Raw genomic sequence first — 21363 nt, forward strand, 5'->3', positions numbered from 1 at the left:
GTTCCCTAGTTTAAAGAAGTGTATTTAAGATTCAGAACTGGAAATAAACTGGGCTACGGTCTTGGGCTACAGGCTTCTTAAGCTGTGGCTCCTGATTTGGGCTGTAGCCCTCCTGAACCCCATCTGTTTGTCTCTCTTCTATTTTTTCCTAGTCCTTGCCTCCTATTTCAGGAATCCCAATTTGCGAACCCTGGTTTGCTGCCGGTTGGCCCCGGCACCAGGTAACTGGTCCACCTGGGGCAGTGGGCAGTCCTTGGCTCTAAGGTCATCCCTAGAGCTACACCTCTTCCTGCCTTCCCCCGACATGAGCTCAGTCCCACCATGAGTCAGCCTTCTCTAAGCCTCCGTGTTTCGGCCTCCTTCCCACAAACTGCATGTACAAATGAGATTGGTTTTCTGGCTTATTTCTTCTGGGTCTTAGCTTTTCCACAGTGACTTGGGTAAGAAATGAGAGGCGAGCAACCTCTGATGTGGGCTCAAGGCTTTATTGGGGTCTGACCTGGGCTGCTCCAAGCAGGAATGGAAGCAGCAGCAGTGGACAGGTGTGGATGAAATGTAAAAAGTTAGGGGGCAGTCACATGGGTCACATTTCTGCAGGAAGGGAGCCAATTCTGAGAAGGGGGTTAGATAATATGGAGACTGCCAAAAACTATGCAGACATCCAGACAGGGAACAAAGGAAGAAGGGACCGGCCCACTTCCTCCCTCCCCTCTCTCTCCCCACTACATGCATACATGCACAAGTGCCGGCTATTGTCAGGTGACCTATAGGACCTGCAAGGTTTTAGGGGGACCTTGCTTACTTACATGGTGATAGCTCAGCAACAGGGAACTGTCCCAGACCAGAGGGTTGGTGGCTATTTACTATATTGAATGGGCCTAATGTTGCCTAGGGAACAAGCACGCTGACCTATGAGAGAGGGCCACCGGGCCTGCACCAACACCACCAGAGGTGTGATGTGTGGGGAAGAAAATTGGGGGCCGGGGAGAGGAGAGCGGCGGATTTGTATATCACACCAGGAATATCCACATCCAGGAAAAGAGATTTTTGAAGAGAGCAGGGACTTATTCAGCAAGCTGACTCCAAGGCCTTAGACTTGGACCTGTAAAAGAGATGGATTGTTTATCAGTAAACAGAAACTAATATCCATATTGTATGTGTGAAAAGGATTTCAGTCCTGAAGGATCACTGCAGAGCAGTTTTAAAAATACTCATCTGAGTTAACATCTCACCCTTGAAAGTTTTTTTCCTCCAATTCAGTAGTTTTTTGAGGGTTTTTTTTTTCCCTAGTCATTGGACTTTCTCAAGGCTAGAGCTCTACCACTTGAGCCTCAGCACCATTTCCGGCTTTTTTCTATGTATGTGGTACTGAGAAATCAAACCCAGGTCTTCATGCATGCTAGGCAAGCACTCTACCACTAGGCCAAACTCCCAGCCCCTTTTTGAGGTTTTTTTGTTGTTCAAAATCAGCTCCCACAGGGAAGTCCACGAAACTCTTATCTACAATTCAACACCAAGAGAGCTGGAAGTGGACGTGTGGCTCCAGTGGCTGAGTGTTAGCCTTTCTTTCTTTTTGTGCCAGTCCTGGGGCTTGAACTCAAGGATTCTACCACTTAAGCTGAAGCATCACTTATGCCTTTTTGTGTCGTGGTACCAAGGAATTGAACCCAGGGTTTCGTGGATGCACTCTACCACTAGGCCACAACCCCGGCCCTATTCAGTGTTTAAGTACCTGAAAAAGTAACTGTTCCCCTTAGGGCTGCATCATCATCTGGGAACTTGAAAGAGATGTTCGTCCGGGAGCCTAAATCTGAACTTGCACAGCTTTAGAAATTAGACCAGATTTTTTTTGTCTGAAACCCGGAATTGAACTCAGTGCGTGATACTTTTGCCCTGGCCTTCTACCAGCTGAGTCATGCCTTCAACTCTCCAAGGTGAGATACTTGGAAATGATAAAAACAAGGGTAATTTAATGTTTGTAACAAGGTTTTTGTTTTGAATTGAGTGCTGTATGTGGGACCCAGGAGTTTGGGCAAGCTACGCAAGTACTTAGCCATTTTGATCTGCCTCTCCTTTGGCTGCACTGTGGCCTAAGATGCCAAGAAACCCCTGAGGAGCTGATGATGCAACTTAGTGGAAAAGTGCTGACAGCATCCAAGCACTGGGATCCACCCTAATCAAGGTTAAGAAAATGGAAGAGAACAAAAAAGGGATAGAGCAGACATAACCCTCAACAGGCTAGAATGGTTTATTACCTTTCTGCGGGCATGGAGGTTGTGCGAGAGGCTGGATTTGGGGTTGGGCTTCAATGGGTCTTAACAAGGAAACAAAAAATAGGCTATGGTCTCTTAGGACCAGAATGGAGTGCTCTGCCCAGGGTGAGGAAGCTTTCAGCTAAGTCAAAGTCAGAGTGACCTGCTGCAGACAAACACTTGCCATGCACCACGCTTGACCTGAAGGAAATAAGGCTTTCTTCTCAAATTCTCAAACTCCCAGGGGATGAGTAACACAGGCACAGTAAGGATTTGGGAACTAAAGCCAAGACTTCTAGAGCTGGATGACAACAGTGCTCAGTTTTGGGTCGCAGAAGGAGTTAGGTGCAGCAGATACCTTAAAAAAAAAAAAAAATGTTTCTCCAAAGATTCAGGAAAGCAACAGTGCTGCTTAAACCAAGTGGTAACAGTTTTTCCAGAGCTTTATTAATGAAATGGACTCTGCTGTCCACAGAACCTGCATTCCCAGGCTTCCGGCCCCACAGACACGTGGTCCTCAGTACTGCACATGTACCAGCAAGAGCAGGAGAGAACAACGTCTGCCATCACCAAATAGGTGGCTGGGAATTAAATACATTTCAATACCAAGAGTAAAGGCTGGGAACATGGCCTAATGGTAGAGTGCTCACCTAGCATGCACAGAGCCCTGGGTTCGATTTCTCGGTACCACATACATAGAAAAAGCCAGAAGTGGTGCTATGGCTCAAGTGGTAGAGTGCTAACTTTGAGAAAACCCAAGGACAGTGCTCAGGCCCTGAGTTCAAGCTAATGACTGGCAAAAAAAAAAAAAATGCATCCCAAGAGTAAAATTATTGATATAATATTAAAAATACTAAAGCCGGGCACTGGTGGTTTACATCTGTAATCCTAGCTACTCAGGAGGCAGAGATCTGAGGATCACGGTTCAAAGACAGCCAGGACAGGAAAAGTCCATGCGATTTTTTTTTTTTTGGGGGGGGACATTCCTGAAGCTTTCATTGTCCTGGGTCCTAGGCACTGTCCTTGGGCTTTCTCAATGCTAGTTCTCTTCCACTCAAGTCACAGGCTGAAAAAGCCACTCCTGGCCTTTTCTGTTTATGTGGTACCAGGGACTCGATCCAGGCATGCTAGGTAAGCACTCCATCCCTAGACCACGCTCCTAGCCTCTCCAGTTAACCACCAGAAAACCGGAAGTGGAGCTGTGGCTCAAAGTGGTGCAGTGCTAGCCTTGAACTACAGAGCACAGGGACAGTGCCCAGACCCAGAGTTCAAGCCCCATGAACGACCCAAAAAAAAAAAAAAAGTTGCTCAAAGTACTGACGGTGTTTGACCTGCAGGCTTGTCTCCTTGAACACAATGCTCAGTTGTTTTGATGATTTAGTTGTCTCTTTGGGCAGGATCTCATTTTCCAGAGGCCAGCCTTGGACTACAGTCCATCTCCCAGTAGCCAGGACTACGCATGTGATCCCCAAACCAGATGGGGATCTCACTAACTTTTTGGCCGAGATGGCCTCAAACCATGGTCTTCTTGATCTCTACCTCCCAAGTAGAAGAATTATAGGCATATACTGCCATATCTGCCCTTTAAATAAGGCCATTATTTCTTTTACTTATGTTATTGATAATATAAAGGTGACACCCGGGGGGTCTTTTTGGACAATGTCACCCCTCCCTCACTCTCTCCCAGTTTCTCCTTCCCATCGCTACCCACCAGTTGTATAGTTCATTCATAGAGTAAAATACGGCCTTTTAAATAAATATATCATTTCTAATTCTGTTTTACCTAAAGAAAATCAAAATAGACATTACTACATTACTACAACTGGAAAAGGAGACAGCAATTTAGAGCTAGAGATCCCCTTCTATCCATCCTCCATGCCAGATAATTTCCACATGGATTTCAGCTAAACTACTCTAGATGTTCTACTAACTAAAAGACAACTAGAAGACTTGGGCTTTGGTTGTATGTGGTTCATGGCAGAGTGCTAGCCTAACACGCACAACGCCGTGGAGTCGGTCTCTAACACTGCCAAACCAAAACTTGGGTAGGGTGTCTCAAGCCTATAATGTGGGAACACAGAAGCCTGGACAGAAAAATGGCAAATTCCAGAACAGTCTAGGCTACATGGCGAGACCCTGCTGTCTGGAACAAACCAAACTCCTAAAACCCAGCACTGGGCTTATCATTACAGCGAACAGAATCTGAATAAACAGCAATGCTGACTGACCTGAGAGGAAGCTGGATTCTGGCATTTCTGGTCTGAATCACATCACAAGCTGAACGCTGGTAGCTTCATCCATGTTTTCTTTTATCTCCCTAGGAAACAAAATTAGATTGAGTCTTTTAAAAACGTATGTGAGTCCACCATCAAAGCTTCACAACCTGTAGTCCTAGCTGCTCAGACTAAGATTTGAGGACTGCTGTTCAAAATCAGCTCCCACAGGCAAGTCCACGAAACTCTTATCTACAATTCAACACCAAGAGAGTTAGAAGTGGACGTGGGGCTCCAGTGGCTGAGTATTAGCCTTTCTTTCTTTTTTTGACAGTCCTGGGACTTGAACTCAGGGCCTGAGCACTGTCCTTGGGCTTTCTCAAGGCTGAAGCTCTGCCATTTGAATCAATCACCACTTCTGGCTTTTTCCGTGTATGTGGTACACCAAGGAATCGAACCCTGGTCTTCCTGTATGTTAGGCAAGCACTCTACTACTAGGCCAAATTCCCAGCTCAGGTCCAGAGTGCATGTACACACGTACGTACACGTACACATACACGTACACGTACACACACACACACCTACTTAATATTTTATGAATTATCTCAAAGTTTTAAACTAATCTCTTCAAAGTTTTTCAAGATAATTAAAATTCTATTAACCTAACACTTTATACAGCATGGGTTGATGAAAGAATTTTCAGTGAGTATTATCATTCAATTCAAATTATTCAACATTTCCTCAAAAGACTGACTTGTAGTGGCTTATGCCACTACAGGACTTAAGATTCAGATCAAGCCTGGGTGCCAAGTGGGTCACTCCTGTAATCCTAGCTGCTCAAGAGGCTTGAGATTTTAAGATCATGGTCCAAAGCCCACTACCGGCACTAAAGACCATGAGACTCTTATCTCCAATTAACTTCTAGAAAACGCGAGAAGTGGCACTGTGGCTCCAGGGGTAGGCTGTTAACCTTGAGCTGAAGAGCTCAGGGACAGCGCCCAGGCCGAGTTTCAGCCCCAGGACCCATCAAAAAATAAAAATACAGATCAATTTTTATGTTTGGGTATCCTAAATACGGAATTGTTTCCAAATCTCTTGGTGAGATTTTACATAACTTAAAACTCTAAAATGGAGCCAGGTGCAGTGGCTCACTCCTGTAATACTAGCTACTCAGGAGGCTGAGATCTGAGGTTTGGAGTTCAAAGCCAGCCCAAGCACTAATCACCAGGAAACTGGAAGTGGTGATGTAGCTCAAGGGGTAGGGCAGAAGTCTTAAGCTGAAGAAATCAGGGACAACGCCCAGGCCCAGAGTTCAAGTCCCGTCACTGACTTAAAAACAAGAACAAAAACCTCTATAATGGGAGAATAACACAAAGAATATAAACTAATGTATCTATAAAAATCTATTACTTGTACCACAGCAGGAAATAAATATAATTCTGTGCCTCATCAGAAGACTCCTATCATAGAACTATGTTGGAACAATAATTTCCAAAGAACACAAAACAAGATTGCTCATACGGAAAGGTTCATGTCTATCATTTAATCCTTACAAAATGTGGATGGTTTGGGTTACTTCCTCTTTTGTACTAGGGTTTGGAACCCAGGGCTTTCTATAGACTCAGCAAGTGCTCTACCTCTTAAGAATTTAATGCTTTAACCTACCTGACTTTCTGCAAGGAGGCGTGGAGGGGAAGGGATGGTCCTGGGCTTGAATTCAGGATGTGGGTGCAGTCCCTGAGCTTTTTTGCTCAAGGCTACCACAGCAATACTCCCAGTTAACTGGAGAGAATAAGAGTCTCATGGAATTTCCTGCTCAGGCTGGCTTTGAACTACGATCCTCAGACCTCAGCCTCCTGAGTAGCTACCAGTACCAGCCTCATACCTGACTTCTTAATGCAGTATAACGTACTTGCAATGTAGTAATATACACAAATCGTATTCAATTTTTAACCTATTAGGGTACACATGATCACAAAATATTAGAAATTTCTGTCCTAAACCAACTGCATTTTCAAAATCCATTTAAGTCTCAAATTCATTTGAAGTGTGAAGCCCCATAATACAATTTTTGTAACATATGTACCTGCAATAGTATACATATAAAATTTTGCAAGTGCTTTCTAGGAATTCTTAGTTCTGCATGGCATCATGATCCTTGTTAATTATATAAATTCCTTAATTATTTTGAAAACTATGGCCAGGAGTTTAGCCTAGTGGTAGAGTGCCTGCCTAGCATACATGAAAGATCTGGGTTCGATTCCTCAGTACCACATACACAGAAAAAGCTGAAAGTGTTGCTGTGGCTCAAGTGGTAGGGTTCTAGCCTTGAGAGAACCCAAGAATAGTGATCAGGCCCTGAGCTCAAGCCCAGGATATATGTATATGTATGTGTGTGCATGTGTGTGTGTGGGGGGGGGTGTTTATAAAATATATAGATTCTTAAAATTAAACATGCTATAAATCAACTAAAACTTATTTAATATTTATTATTGCCAGTCTAGTTGACTCTGAGTTCAAGCCCCAGGGCTGGAAAAAAAAATTTTTTTCACCTACTCAGGATTGCAGTTCAAAGCCAGCCCTGGCACTGAAGGCCATGAGATTCTTTTTTTTTTTTTTTTTTTTTTTGCCAGTCTTGGGCTTGAGCTCAGGGCCTGAGCACTGTCCTTGTACATTCTCAAGGCTGGAGCTCTACCACTTGAGCCTCAGCACCACTTCTGGCTTTTTTTTTTCTATGTATGTGGTACCGATGAATCGAACCCAGGTCTTTGTGCATGCTAGGCAAGCACTCTACCACTAGGCCAAACTCCCGGCCCCAGGCCATGAGATTCTATCTCCAATTAACCACCAGAAAACACAAACCGGCAGTGTGTCCTTGAGCTGAAGAGCTCAAGAACAGTGCCCAGGCCCTGAGCTCAAGTCCCATGACTACAAAAAAAAGCGTGTAGTAGTAAATTGAACCACATTACTAACAAACTACTTTTACTTTATCAATGCTTTTTTGTCAGTCATAGGGCTTTAACTCAGAACCTGGGGAGCTGTCCCTTAGATCTTTTATTTTATAATTTTTTAAAGATGTTGCTAATATTGATTTTTACATCATTTTACAAATGTCATGTTTAACAAACAAGTATTCAAGGGAATCTCTATATACAATCACTGGCACATAGATTTTAGAACATAATTAAGTTGAATTTTTGTTATGTCAGATACATATAAATCTATGTAATAAAACATGTCTATAAAGTATATAGCCCACCATAGATTTTTATGTCTATGTAGTTCATGCACCTTTTGTTCCTTTGGTCTTATCTCACTCAACATGATTTGCTCTAATTTCATCCACTTCCCAAAGAATGCCATTATTTTATCTCGTCTAGTGTCTAGGTATGTGTGGTGTGTGTGTGTGTGTGTGTGTGTGTGTGTGTGTGTGTACACACCACATTTTTAAAAATTCATTCATCTGCAGTAGGACATTTGGGTTGTTTCCATAGCTTGGCTATTGTGAATAGTGCAGCGATGAACATGGCTGAGCAGGTGTCCTTATCATAACCCGTATTTTTGACAGTCCTAGGGCTTGAATTCAGGGCCTAAAGCACTGTCCTTGGGCATACTCAAGACTACAGCTCTACCACTTAGGCCCACCACCACTTCCAGCTTTTCTATGTATGTGGTACCAAGGAATCGAACCCAGGTCTTCATGCATGCTAAGCAAGCACTCCACCACTAAGCCAAATTCCCAGCTCCTATCTCCAAGATACTTTTTGCAAGGTTAGTGGCTCCACTTTGAGCCACAGTGTCACTTCCAGTTTTCTGGTGGTTAATTGGAGATAAGAGACTCATGGAAGGCAGGCTGAGATTTGAGGATCACAGTTCAAAGCCAGTCCAGGCATTGAAGACCAAGAGACTCTTACCTCCAATTAATCACTAGAAAACGGGAAGTGGGGATTGGCTCTCAGGGTAGGGCAGTAGCCTTGAGCTGAAGAGCTCAGGGACAACATCCAGGCCCAGAGTTCAAGCCCCATGATCCACCAAAACAAATGGAGCTAAGTGCCAGTACCTCATGACTGTAACCCTACCTATTCAGGAGGCTGAGATCTGAGGACCATGGTTTGAAGCCAGCTGGGACATAAAAGTCCATGCCACTCTTACCTCCAACCAACTATAGAAAAAGCAGGAAGTGACACTGTAGCTCAAGTGGTAGGCTAACCTTGAACAAAAAAAGAGCTCAGTGACAGTGCCCAAGCCCAAAGTTCAAGCCTCAGCAACAGCCAAAAACAACAGCAAAATAAAGCCACAGTGCCACTTCTGCTTTTCTAAGGTTGACTGAAGATAAAAACCTCACGGACTTTCCTGTCTGGATTGGCTCTGAACCATCGTCATTAGATCTCAGCCTCCTGAGTGGTTCCTAGTTACAGACATGAGTCAAAGGCACCCAGGCAAAACACATTCCTTGTAGGTGATGTGAATGAAGTATCAGAATGCTGCATAAAGAGCAAGCAAACACAATCTACACTAACTTAGCTGTAGGAGGAGATGCTAAAATGTCTACCAGTCAGGATGCTTTCACCTGCTGCCCCACCCAGCACATCCTCACTGGAGGGTCATGGCCTCTCAATTACAACTACAGCCCAACAACTGGATTTGCATGAAGGTTTATCAAGATCGCTAAACGAATGTTTTGTATTAATATGGGATGCCAACACATCTTCTAAAAAGCCTGAAGTAGCCAGGCACTGACGGCTCATTTCTGTAATCCTTGTAGACTCAGAAGGCTAGGATGTTTCTAAGACTACTTAGGCAGAAAATTCCATACTTATCTCCTATTAACCACCAAAAATCTGGAAACGAGGCGGTGGCTGAAGTGGTAGAGAACCAAGTTTGAGTGGAAAAAGCCAAGTTGAGAGAGAACGCCCAGGACCTGAGTTCTGTCCCCTTTACTAATACAAGTATCCATGCACACACGTGCATGCACACATATATGCTTTGAAAACAATGAACTTAGGGGCGGGAGTTTGGCCTAGGGGTTGAGTGCTTGCCTAGCATGCACGAAGTCCCGGGTTCAATTACTACATACATACAAAAGCCACAATTGGTGCTGAGGCTGAAGTGATTGAGCTCTAGCCTTGACAAAGTCCAAGGACAGTGCTCAGGCCCTGAGTAGAAGACATAGGACTGGTTGGAAAAAAAAAAAAAGCCTAATGAACTGCAAGGTATTTGTGAAGTGCATAAAAGTGAAATAGGCTTAGTGGTGCATGTGTAATCCCAACACTCAATAGGCAGGAAGAAAATGGGAATCAACAAGAAATATATAATGAGATACAATGTTGCATAAAGTAAAAAAAAATGCACCAAAACTCTGCTTGTTAATGACCACTGGTTTGGAAGTTTAAGGTGTGTGCGCGTGTGACAAGAGGGAGAGAGAGAGATTATGCACATGCATTTATGTGGTAATACTGGGGCTTGAACTAGGGGACTGCTGTTCTCCCTTGGCTCTTTTTCACTTAAGCCTGGGCTTCTAACACTTGAGCCACAACTTTACTTACATGGCTTAAAATTTTAAAAATGGGCTGGGTGCCAGCGGCTCACAACTGTAATCCTAGCTACTCAGGAGGCTGAGATCTAAGGATCACAGTTCAAACTCAGCCTGGGAAGGAAAGATCCTGAGACTCTTATCTAATTAACCACTACAAAACTGAAAGTGGCACTGTGGTTCAAGTGGTAGAATACTAGCCATGAGATGAAGAGCTCAGGGACAGTACCCAGGCCGATCGCCCCTCCCACCCCCTAAAAAAAACAATCAAAAATGGGGCTGAGAGTGTGGCCTAGTGGTAGAGTGCTTGCCTAGCATGCACAAAGCCCCAGTTTTCGATTCCTTGGTACCACATACACAGAAAAAAGTTGGAAATGATACTTTGGCTCAAGTGGTACAGGACTAGCCTCAATAAAAACCCAAGGATAGTGCCCAGGAACACATAAAAAAAAATGTACATAGTCTATTTTTTTTCCTTTGCCAGTCCTGGAGCTTGAACTTAAGGACTGAACACTGTCCTTGGACTTTCTCAAGGCCAGAGCTCTAATGCATAAAGTTGCTGCCCACCTATCACTGCCCTTCAGTGCCCTTCCAGAAAATGCCCTCAATACATTCACTGTTTTCAGACTCAGCACCTGACAGAGGAAGTACCTCCCTAAGTGTGACCTCCCATTCCCTCCAACTTTCAGTGCTTACTAAGGCATTTTCTATTCATTTTACTTGGAACCTAAAGTCTATGGAACAATTTTTTTTTTTTTTTTTGCTAGTCCTGGGGCTTGAACTTAGGGCCTGGGCACCATCCTTGAGCTTCTATTGCTCAAGGCTAGTGCTCTGTGGCTTCAGCTGTATATGCGGTAATGAGTAATGGAACCCAGGTCTTTGTGAATGTTATGTAAGCTCTCTATCACGAAGCCACACTTCCAAGCCATAGAACAAAGAAATTTTATTTGACTCTGCTTCAAACCCCTGTGTGCCATGGACAAACTGCCTGGTTATTAATTCAACAGCACGGACAATGAGCCCCTCTAGGAGGTCACCATGTGCCAAGGAAAAGAATCAGAGAAGTATCAGTGAGTTAATAGAAAATACACAGAGGGGAAAAAGGAAAAACTCTAATCGGGTTCTAGTCCTGAATATTGGAACAAAAGGCATGAAATTGGATATATTCAGACCAGTTCTAGGGCTTGAACTCACACCTGTCAAGGAACTTGTTTTGCTCAAAGCTAGCATTCTACTGCTTGAGCCACAGTGCCACGTCTGGCTTTTTCTGTTTATGTGGTACTGAACAATCAAATCCAGGACTTCATGCAAGCTAGGCAAGCACTCTACCACTAAGCCACATTCCCAATCCCCCTTTCTCCCTTTTTATATATCTACTAATGTCTCTACAGCAGTTATCAGCTCTTTCTATTCATTTTTGTTAAAAAAGAAAAAAAAAAACTTCTGGAAAGTACCTTCAAGTAGTTGTACAAAGAGGCTTCGATTTAACTTGTCAGTTTATACAAAGTACCATGACCAGTGTTGCCCCTTGCAATGTTCTGCTGGCTTGAGCTGTCAAAGTTTCATTGAAGGGATAAACAAGGAAAAAGTAAGCCTAGGGGCTTTTGGAGAAAGGATAATGAAAGGAGGTTGCCCAAAGTCTCTGCCATAAACCATTTTTTTCCCCCAGTCCTGGGACTTGAATTCAGGGTCTGGGCACTGTCCTTAGACACTTTTTGTTCAAGACTAGTGCTCTACCACTTGAGCCACACAGTGCCACTGCCGGCTTTTTCTGTGTATGTGGTACCGAGAATTGGAAACCAGGGCTTCGTGCATGCTAGGCCAGCACACTACCACTAGACTATGCTTCCAACCGCCAAAGTACTTTTCGACTTAAAAATAACCCCTAATATGGTATTTTTTCCTCTGCAACACATCTTTTAAGTCCACCTTTCAAATGTAACCTTGAGCTCTTTGGGGCTATTTGAGGTGAAATGGGCACATAAACACATTTCAGCTGTGATCACCAGTACTTGGAAGAGATCCGGTTACAGCAAAAAGTATATTGTGTCTGTCTCCTTTCTGGACCACTTACATGTTATATGAGCATGCTTTTTTCTTTTTCCTTTTCTAACCGTGGAGAAACACAGATCTTCCTGTATGCTAGGCAAGCACTGTATCACTAGGCCAAATTCCTAGCCCCACAATAGTAGTCTACTTTTTGGAGTTCAGCCCTTGAATTCATTTGTATTCTTAAGTTGGTCTGATAAATGTGTTACTTATACATATTATATGTATTATATATTACACATGTACTACATGATTCTACATGCATACTGCATATATTTTGTTTTGTTTGCCAGTCCTGGGGCTTGGACTCAGGGCCTATGCACTGTCCTTGAGCATTCTTCAGGCTAGCACTGTATCACTAGAGTCACAGCACCACTTCTGGCTTTCTGTATATGCGGTACCAGGGAATCGAACCCACATCTTTGTGCATGTGAGGCAAGTACTTTATCACTAGGCAAAACTCCCAGCGCTAAAGTATATGATTTCCAGAATTTCTTACTAGCTAATGTCAAAACCTCCTCCCCCTCCCCTTTGGTGGTGCTTGAACTCTGGGTCTTGGTGCTGTCCCTGAGCACTTCAGGTCAAGGCTAGCACTACCACTTGAGCCACAGAGCCACTTTTCATACCCAGGATGGATTTGAAACATGATCCTCGGATTTCAGCCTCCAAAACAGGTAGAATTACAGGCGTGAGCCACCTGTACCTGGCTCAGACTTCTTTACACGTTTTGTATGAAATTTCTATTCTTTCTGGGAATGTATATGTGCATGCACATGCATGTACCCCATACCTGGGCTTGAACTTGAGGCCTAGTCGCTATTTCTGAACTTCTGTCCTCATACAAAAGCCACTTAAGCTACATCTCCATTTTTTTTTAAAATTTATTTATTTATTTATTTTTGCTTGCCTGTCTGGGGCTTGAACTCAGGCTTGGGCACTGTCCTGAGCTTCTTTTGCACAAGGCTAACACTCTACCACTTAAGCCACAGAACCATTTTCTGTCTGTGTGGTACTGACAAATGGAAACCGATGCTTCATTCACACTACTACTAAGTCACATTCCCAGCCTACAGCTCTACTTCTATCTTTTGCTGGTTACTTGGAAACACTATTCAAAAAGAAATGTACTTATTACCTGATTGATGTTAACTCTGTACATCACCTTGACAATAATAATATACATGTATATGTTTTTTAAAGTGTTACAGACTTTCTCGTCTGGTCTGGCTTCTGACCATGTTCCCCAGATCTTGGTCTCCTGAGCAGCTAGACTGCAGCTGTGAGCCACCACCAGCACCTAGTGCGACTTTTATATGTTTACTACCATCTAGATCAGTCCCCTGGTTTTGACATCTGATCTCTACTGAACTTATATATTGAACTGCTGGGAATATAGTTTAATTCTTAGAATCCACAGTTAAAACAGCATTTTAAGTTGATATAGATGCATATTTATATATGAATACAATAGTCATTTTGTCATATGATGGTATTTGTACATGAGCTTCACACACATTAAAAGTCATATAATCAATTAAACAAGTACACAGCATGAAGCTTTTGTGTCTGTATTACAAATATACAGGAATACATCCATGCATGTACCAAAACTTGGGGAAGGAGACAGACTAATAGGTGCAGCCCTGGATACACAATCTGAGTGGCCAGGGGACAGCAGAGAAGCTTATGTACCAGAAGGACTATTTAGGTAACTTAAATCTGAAGAATACAAGCACAAGAGTCTGACCACCTACATTTCTTTGTGCAGGACAACGACCAATAAAATCAACTATAACACATATTCTTTTCTGTAAGATGCTTGTCTCTGTTACTAATGAATGTAATTTCAGCCTTCTCCATGTAAAGCCTTGTATATGAGACATACAAATAAGATTGTTAACATAGCTTTGTATGATCTATTTAAGTGACTACTCCGTTTATATATTGTACTAGAGAAATGTTAAGTGCCTTAAACTGTTTAAGTCTTGTACTGGCAAACAATTCCTATTGTACATTTTCTTTTATTGATTACAATAACTAAAAATTCTTCAGCTATCTTTTTTCCACAAAGCATTGGGGAGTCCTTTTTTTTGGAAGTAACTGTGGTAGAACTCTGGGTTTTACACTTCTAGAAAGCAACTGTTCTACTGTGCCCCTAGCTCTTCCAGTTTTACGCCCTTTAAATCTCACAAGAGCTTAAAGCCTTCCATCCAATGTATTCTTAAAGTGGATAGCAACCAAAAACCAAGAAAGCTGGGATGAGATGGCTCACGCCTGTAATCCTAGCTGCTCAGGAGGCTGCGATCCGAGGATCAACCCTGGTACAAAAGGTCCTGAGACTCTTATCTTCAATTAACCTCTAGAAAATGGGAAGTGGGGCTTAGCTCAAGGGTGGGGCAATAGCCTTGAGCTGAAGAGCTCAGGGACAGCATCCAGGCTGAGTTCAAGCCCAATGACCAACAAAACAAAGACAAAAAATAAAATCTTGTAACTCCTGCATTGTTTTTTCCATATAACCATCCTTCCTACCACTGCTTCTACACACATGATCTGAACTCCTTCATATTTACCAAGTTTTCTTATTCTTAGGGATCGTTAAACCTGAGGCACCATGCATGCTACCAAACAAAGCACTACCCACTGAGCCACATCCTAACTTCAACTCACAGGTGTCAAAATTGCCCACCCTCTCCAGCACTACTTGTCTGTATGTTAACCTGCCTAAGTGCTTCATATGTGACTTTATTCAAATTGCTAATTATGTGAAACACAAATCTCCTTTGCTGTCTAAAGGTTCTCACTGCCTCCTAGGCAGCTAAGACTATACACCTGTTACTATGCCTGTCTTAACTAGCACAATATATATAATATATATATATTTTTTAAGTCGGTCGTGGAGCTTGGACTCTGGGCCTGGCATTGTCCCTGAGCTCTTCAGCTCAGGGCTACTGCCCTACCCCTTGAGTCTCAGCCCCACTTCCCACTTTCTAGTGGTTAATTGGAGTCTCAAATTCTCTAGTGCCCAGGATGGCTTTGAACTGAGATCCTCAGCTCTCAGTCACCTGAGTAGCTAGCATTACAGGCCTGAGCCACCTAGACCAGCACCAGCACAATTCTTTTGCCAAAAAAAAATCTTAATGATTCCACCATTTATTAAGTGTACAAGTCTCATTTTGAGTTGTTAGCAGGTCTCAAAATTTCCTAACAGTGGTCATAGCCATTCTTCAAAAGATACTGGAAGATATTCTGTGGAGATGACCATAGCTCACCTAATCCCCGGACACATATTTCACTTTTGTCTCATTCCTACAACATTTTCTGTTTGCTTCCCCAACTCCTGTATTTCACCTCCCAAACTGCTTTAAGAGATACAATGGCCCCTGGTGTTTACCATCCCTTACACCTTACCTCCATTATGATTTCTGTGCTATGTTCTGCCAGTAGTTTGCAGATACACCTCCCATCTATCCTGCCCTGCCAATCACGGTCAAGCATACTGTAGAAGAGAGAGGGTATGCCAGGTAGATTCACTATGGAACCCAGACTGACCTCAAACTTGTAATCCTCTTTTCATCTCATGTGCTGATTAGAGGAGTGGCCTACACCACCTGGCTCAAGTATCTTCTTCAATAAGCAAAAGCTAATCTGTTCATTTCAAAAATGTTTAATTTCTTACAACCACTTCACAGACTCTATATAATAATCTTTTAATTACGGTTTTGATGTCCAACTAGTGTGTTAGCTTATTAGTTTGTATCTGGGTGACATGACAAAACCTAACATTCATATTAGGTAAGTATCCCTTACAAAAATGCTTGGGACCTTAAGTATTTGGGATTCTTGCTAGTTTGTTTGCTTTGTTATTCTGGAGTATTTATATACACACAATTATAATATCTTGGCAAGTGTTTCATTCATATATGTGTGCATTAGTGCATGCATGTATATACATATGTATATGTACAATTTACATGTATATTTACATGCACGCGCGCGTACACACACACACACACACACACACACACACACTCTGCCTGACAATAATGCTAGATAATATCTTGACTGTGGTCCCATAAGACAAGGTCAGGTGGTAAGTTTTCACTTCAGCATCAGGTCCGTGCTCCAAAGTTTCAGAACTGTAACCATTTTGAATTTCAGATTCAGAACATACAACCTACATCAAAAAAGAATTGTTTTTTTCCCCCCCAAAAAAGTCTGCATGACCCCAATACACAATCTATATTGGATTTGTTACTATACAAAGGCAGTAATTTTAAAAAAAATAGGAAAGAAAGATGGTTAACTGCCCAGCAAATTGTTCTCATTTAATGTGAATCCAGCCACAGTTCCAATCAGAGAGCTGCAGTCCTAAGGGTGTGATGACACACAAGCAGTTTAGACTAGCAGAAAGGGAAATCATCCAAAAGGAAGCTGGAGGGAACAAATAACAATATGACAAATATAACATGGAAATTTAAGGATGGTAAAGACCTGAATGCTATGGGAAAATATATGAAAATAAAGAGTAGAATAGTTCAAATGCCTAAGTCTTAAAAACCTGTTTTCTTCAAATTCAGCAAGTAGGACAGAAAATTAAGTAGGTTTATTAAATGTTTAATATATTTACATTTTATATATTATGCATGAGCTGAAAAGACAAATACTGTAACTTTTTGCTAACATGATTCATTTGTGGTGCAAATGTACTTGAATGTATATACCACTACAGCATGCTGATTGTTAATACAAGTTGCATAAACCTTAAAAAATAAATTCCCTCCAAATATTTTATTATGCTTTTATCTTTCAAGTTTTCCTAAAGTCTGAAATCAAGGAGAAAAATGGCCAGATCCTTAGACCTGATGACATTTTCATTCTCAAGTTGAACTTACAAAATATAGAGGCCAGGATGATAAAATAAATATACCAGCTGAACTTAACAAATTAAGACACAATCAGACATAAAATAACAGCTTATCTCTTCATGGGCATATTTAAAATTATTGTAGAAGCAGTTCAGAAAAATGTACTGTTTAAGTAATATTTTTCCTGTTTTCTTTCTTGCCAGTCCTGGAGCTTGAACTCAGGGCCTAAGCACTGTCCTTGGGCTTTCGAAAGGCTAGGAGCTCTACCACTTGAGCCACAGTACCACTTCCAGCCTTTTCTATGTATGCGGTAACAAGGAATCAAACCAGGGTCTTTGTGCATGCTAGGCAAGCACTGTAAAACCAGGCCAAACTCTTGGTCCCATCTTTAAGCAATTTTTGAAGCCCTTATGACACCCAGTCATACAGATACTAATAATATACACAGGAACTTGGGGAGCAAAATGCAAGAGGATGAGTTCAGGATGAGTTCAGTCTCCAGTAACACAACCAAGTGCAGCCCAAAGAATGTGATAAGAAAGCAAGCAGCTAAAAAAGAATGGAATAGAAGAAAACTTGTTAAGTGTTCAGAGTATCTTAATAACTGTTCACTTGAAAGGATTACCAACACAAAAGGTAAATTCAGAGGAATATTTTGTGAATAACATTTCTTCTAAATTAAATTTATATCCCATCTAAAATTTGTGAACACAATTTTTCAATCTTATTTTTGTACTATTTCCAACATAAATACATCGGTTCCCTTCAAAACATGCAACCTCTATAAAGTTACTTATCAAAAAAATCATAACAATTTTTAACTACAAGAAATAAGAATCATACTAACTAGATCAGTATTTGCAGAGGCGATCATATGCAAGATCTGTATATAATCACATCACCAAAAGGTATTTTTTAGCAAGATGTTCTTGGCAAACCAATCTTTTCCACTTTTGTTGATTTTAATGTTCTCTTCAATGTACACCAAAGACACAAAGGAAGCTATTAACTTTACAAACTTATTAAAAAACAAAAAACCACCAGTACCTCTTACAATGCAAATATGAGAATGTTCTCTTTCCTGGAGAGACCTTAGTCTTTAAAACTTACTTCTGAGTCCTCTCGTCTTCACACCTAGGGATCCAACACAATACACCATATATGTGGTAGAGCCAATACACAGAACACTGCGAGTTTTGTTTTCAACTTTATTTCAATGGTGGGAAACGTCTTCTCTCGTACTGCCAACCTTATTCACACTTCAGTCTCAGAGCAAAACATCTTCCCATTAATTCAACCCAATTCTTCACTTTTTTTTTTGGATAGTGTGTATACTCTTTTACCAAATTCTAGTCAAAACTGGATTAAATTACACTCTTGGCTGGCTCTTCTTGCTCTGACCCTCCGGACAGTGGTGGAATTGTTTGTCTAAGAATCTTTTTTACAGACTTTCTTCCTGTATTTCTCTTGTTACCTATTAGGTATCAAACTCAAAGGGGAAAGACTAATTCTACTTTCTTCACCATTATGTGCACAGGCAAAATCTATTATTGATCTGAGATTCTTATCCACACAATTCAATGAAAGTTACATTCAGCTTTAACCTCTGTTTTAGTCTAGGGCCACCTTGAACTTGCTTTGTAGTATAGGGCCTTCAACCTTGTGATCATCCTCCCTCAGATTCCCCGGCGCTGAAATTATAGGAATTAACCGCCATACCTCACGTTGAAGCTCAATAAATTTTGAGTGTATGCTTGCAGGTTGTGGGGCTTAAAGGGAATAAGGGCTTTGGTGCAGTTCCGGATGCTCAAGGCTAGCACTCTACCACTTTAGCTTTGTGTGGTTATTTGGAAATAAGAGTTTCATGGACTTTCCTGTCCAGACTGGTTTTGAACCAGGACCCTGGGATCTCAGACTTCTGAATAAGGTAGGATTACAGGCATGAGACACCAATACCAACTGGCCTTTAACTAAATTTTGAAGTATTTTTAGTCTAAGTTTTATTGAATTGATGACTTTGAAATATGTGAGGGAACAAAAAAGCACTGTGCATAAATACTGACAGGGGTGAATAAAATGCAGATATAGAGAGTAAATACATACTGACAAAGTGACATGCAAAAAAAGAAGTGCTATGAAATTCCACTGGTAAGAAACCTACACAACTACTGGGAGACAGAAGCAGCACAGTACAGTTTAGTGAAAAGGGGGGCAGCATAACAGGTTAAAAAGGTAGATTGGTGGCCAGGGTTTGGCCTAGTGGTAGAGTGCTTGCCTAGCATGAACAAAGACCTGGGTTCGATTCCTTGGTATCGCATATACAGAAACAAGCCAGAAGTGGCACTGTGTCTTAAGTGGTAGAGCTCTTGCTTGAGAAACCCAAGGACAGTTCTCAGGCCCCAAGTTCAAGCCCAGAACTGGCCATAAGAAAAAAAAATTAAAAAGGTAGATTGAGCCCGGCACTCGTGGCTCACATCTCTAATTCTACCTACTGAGAAGGCTGAGATCTAAGGATTGGGATGCAAAGCCAGCTGGGGCAAATAAGTTCCCATGAGATAAGCATTATCTCCAATAAACTACTCAAAAAAAAAAAGTAGAATGAGATGCAATCAAATGAAGTCCTATAATCTATAATATAGTTCAATCTTAATTCAAATGAGGAACTACTGCACTTAAAAAAGGATTGGATCAGAGGCCAGGAGTTTGGCCTAGTGGTAGAGTGCTTGCCCCGCATGCACGCAGACTCAAGTTTGATTCCTCAGTATCACAAACACACATAGAAAAGCCAGAAGTAGTGTTGTGCCCTGGGTTCAAGCCCTGGGACTGGCATTTAAAAAAAAAAAAAAAAGAGAGGGATCGGGGAATTGAAGTGATTAGGATTTTGTTTTGTTTGCCAGTCCTGGGGCTTGAACTTGGGGCCTGGGTGGTATCACTGAGCCTCTTTGTGATCAAGGCTAGTACTCTACTGCATGACTTCTGGCTTTTCCTGAGTAGTTGATTGGAGATTGGAAGCTTGTGGCCTTTGCTACAGGAGCTGGCTTTGAACCATGATTCTCAGATTTCAGCCTCCTCAGTAGCTAGAATTATAAGTTTGAATCATCTGCACCCAGTAGAATTATTTTGTTATTGACAAGATGCATTGGAGATGCAAAGGGGATGTTCACTAAAATGTAATCGATGTCAGTGGCTTTGGAGTATTATTTACCAAGTAGGAAGATTTTTCCAAGTGTTAAAAATACTAACAAAATGGGGCTGGGAATTTGATCTAGTGGTATAGTGCTTACCTAGCATGCATTAAGACCCGGGTCTGATTCTTCAGTACACATACATAGAAAAAAGCCGGAAGTGGTGCTGAGGCTCAAGTGGTAGAGCTCTAGCCTTGAGAAAGTCCAAGGACAGTGCTCATGCCCTGAGCTCAAGCCCAGGACTGGCAAAAAAAATTACTAACGAAGTATAAACACTCAATATGAAACATTCAAAAACCCAGGGGATTATACCTTCTTCTTCATTAGGAACTGGATTTCCTTATCACTCCTGAAAACACTTACCTTAGTCTCAGATCCCTGAACCCACCATTCAAATGAGAAAAACCTTAACATTTTGTATCTTTTCTTTAAATACTAGTTTATTAATTTTATCTATGAATTATCCATATTAAAAACCAAAACAACCAGGTGCTGATGCCTCAGGCCAGTAATTCTAGTTACTCAGGTGACTGAGCTATGAGGATCACGGATAGAAACCAGCCTAAGCAGGAAAGTCCATGAGACTCTCATCTCCAATTAACCACCAGAAAACCAAAAGTAGAGCTGTTCTTCAAAGTTGTAGAATACTAGTGTTGAGTAAAAGGCTCTGACTTCAAGACCCAAAACTGAACAAAACAAAAAATAAAAACAAAAAAGAATCTAATCTTGCCTGTCATTAAATAGCCTTTCAAAGATCTTGTAGATGGTGCAAATGTGTGTGAATCAGCTATGTGTTCCTTCTGCATTCCAGAAAATCAGTAGTAACCTAGTCAGTCTGAAACTCTAATTGGCATGAGTCCAACTCATCTAAAATATAAAAGATCTAAACTTCACTTTTCTTTTTTTTGAATATGTACTAAGGATTGTACACAAAAAGGCATGTGCTTTACAACTACTACATCTCCCACCCTGAACTTTACTTCTCTGCTACCCGTCTAGCTCCCTCACCTTAAGACAGCCTCCCACAATCTCATGAACTCTGTTGTCACTACCCTTTTTGACTACACAATCTTGGCACCCTATGAACTTTCCTACTTCCTTCTGCCAAGAAGCTATGACCCCCTTACAATCTGCTCAGAAACTGCTGTATTCCTGAAGCATTGTTTCCCCCAAATAAAGCAGTTCTATATTCTTTATTACTGTTCTTATAGCTCCTTTATAATTCTACCTGTCCCATTAAGTATTAAATCACAGAAAGCAAGGGTG

The 21363-nt window shown here is 41.6% G+C and overlaps 1 protein-coding gene across 1 annotated transcript in view; it reads right to left on the reverse strand.

Moving 5' to 3' along the window:
• Window positions 1-469: 469 nt before the first annotated feature.
• The window catches only part of Pspc1 (paraspeckle component 1), a 102878-nt gene continuing 81984 nt past the window's right edge, over window positions 470-21363 (reverse strand). The window contains exons 10-11 of the transcript XR_016537170.1: window positions 4481-4569; window positions 470-1102 (exon numbers count right to left, since the gene is read on the reverse strand). The gene's annotated coding sequence lies outside the window, so the exon portion shown is untranslated. The remainder of the gene's footprint in view (window positions 1103-4480; window positions 4570-21363) is intronic.

The sequence above is a fragment of the Megascapheus bottae genome, chromosome 11 (assembly GCF_031878675.1).
Source record: "Megascapheus bottae isolate mThoBot1 chromosome 11, mThoBot2.hap1, whole genome shotgun sequence".
Lineage (NCBI taxonomy): Eukaryota > Metazoa > Chordata > Mammalia > Rodentia > Geomyidae > Megascapheus > Megascapheus bottae.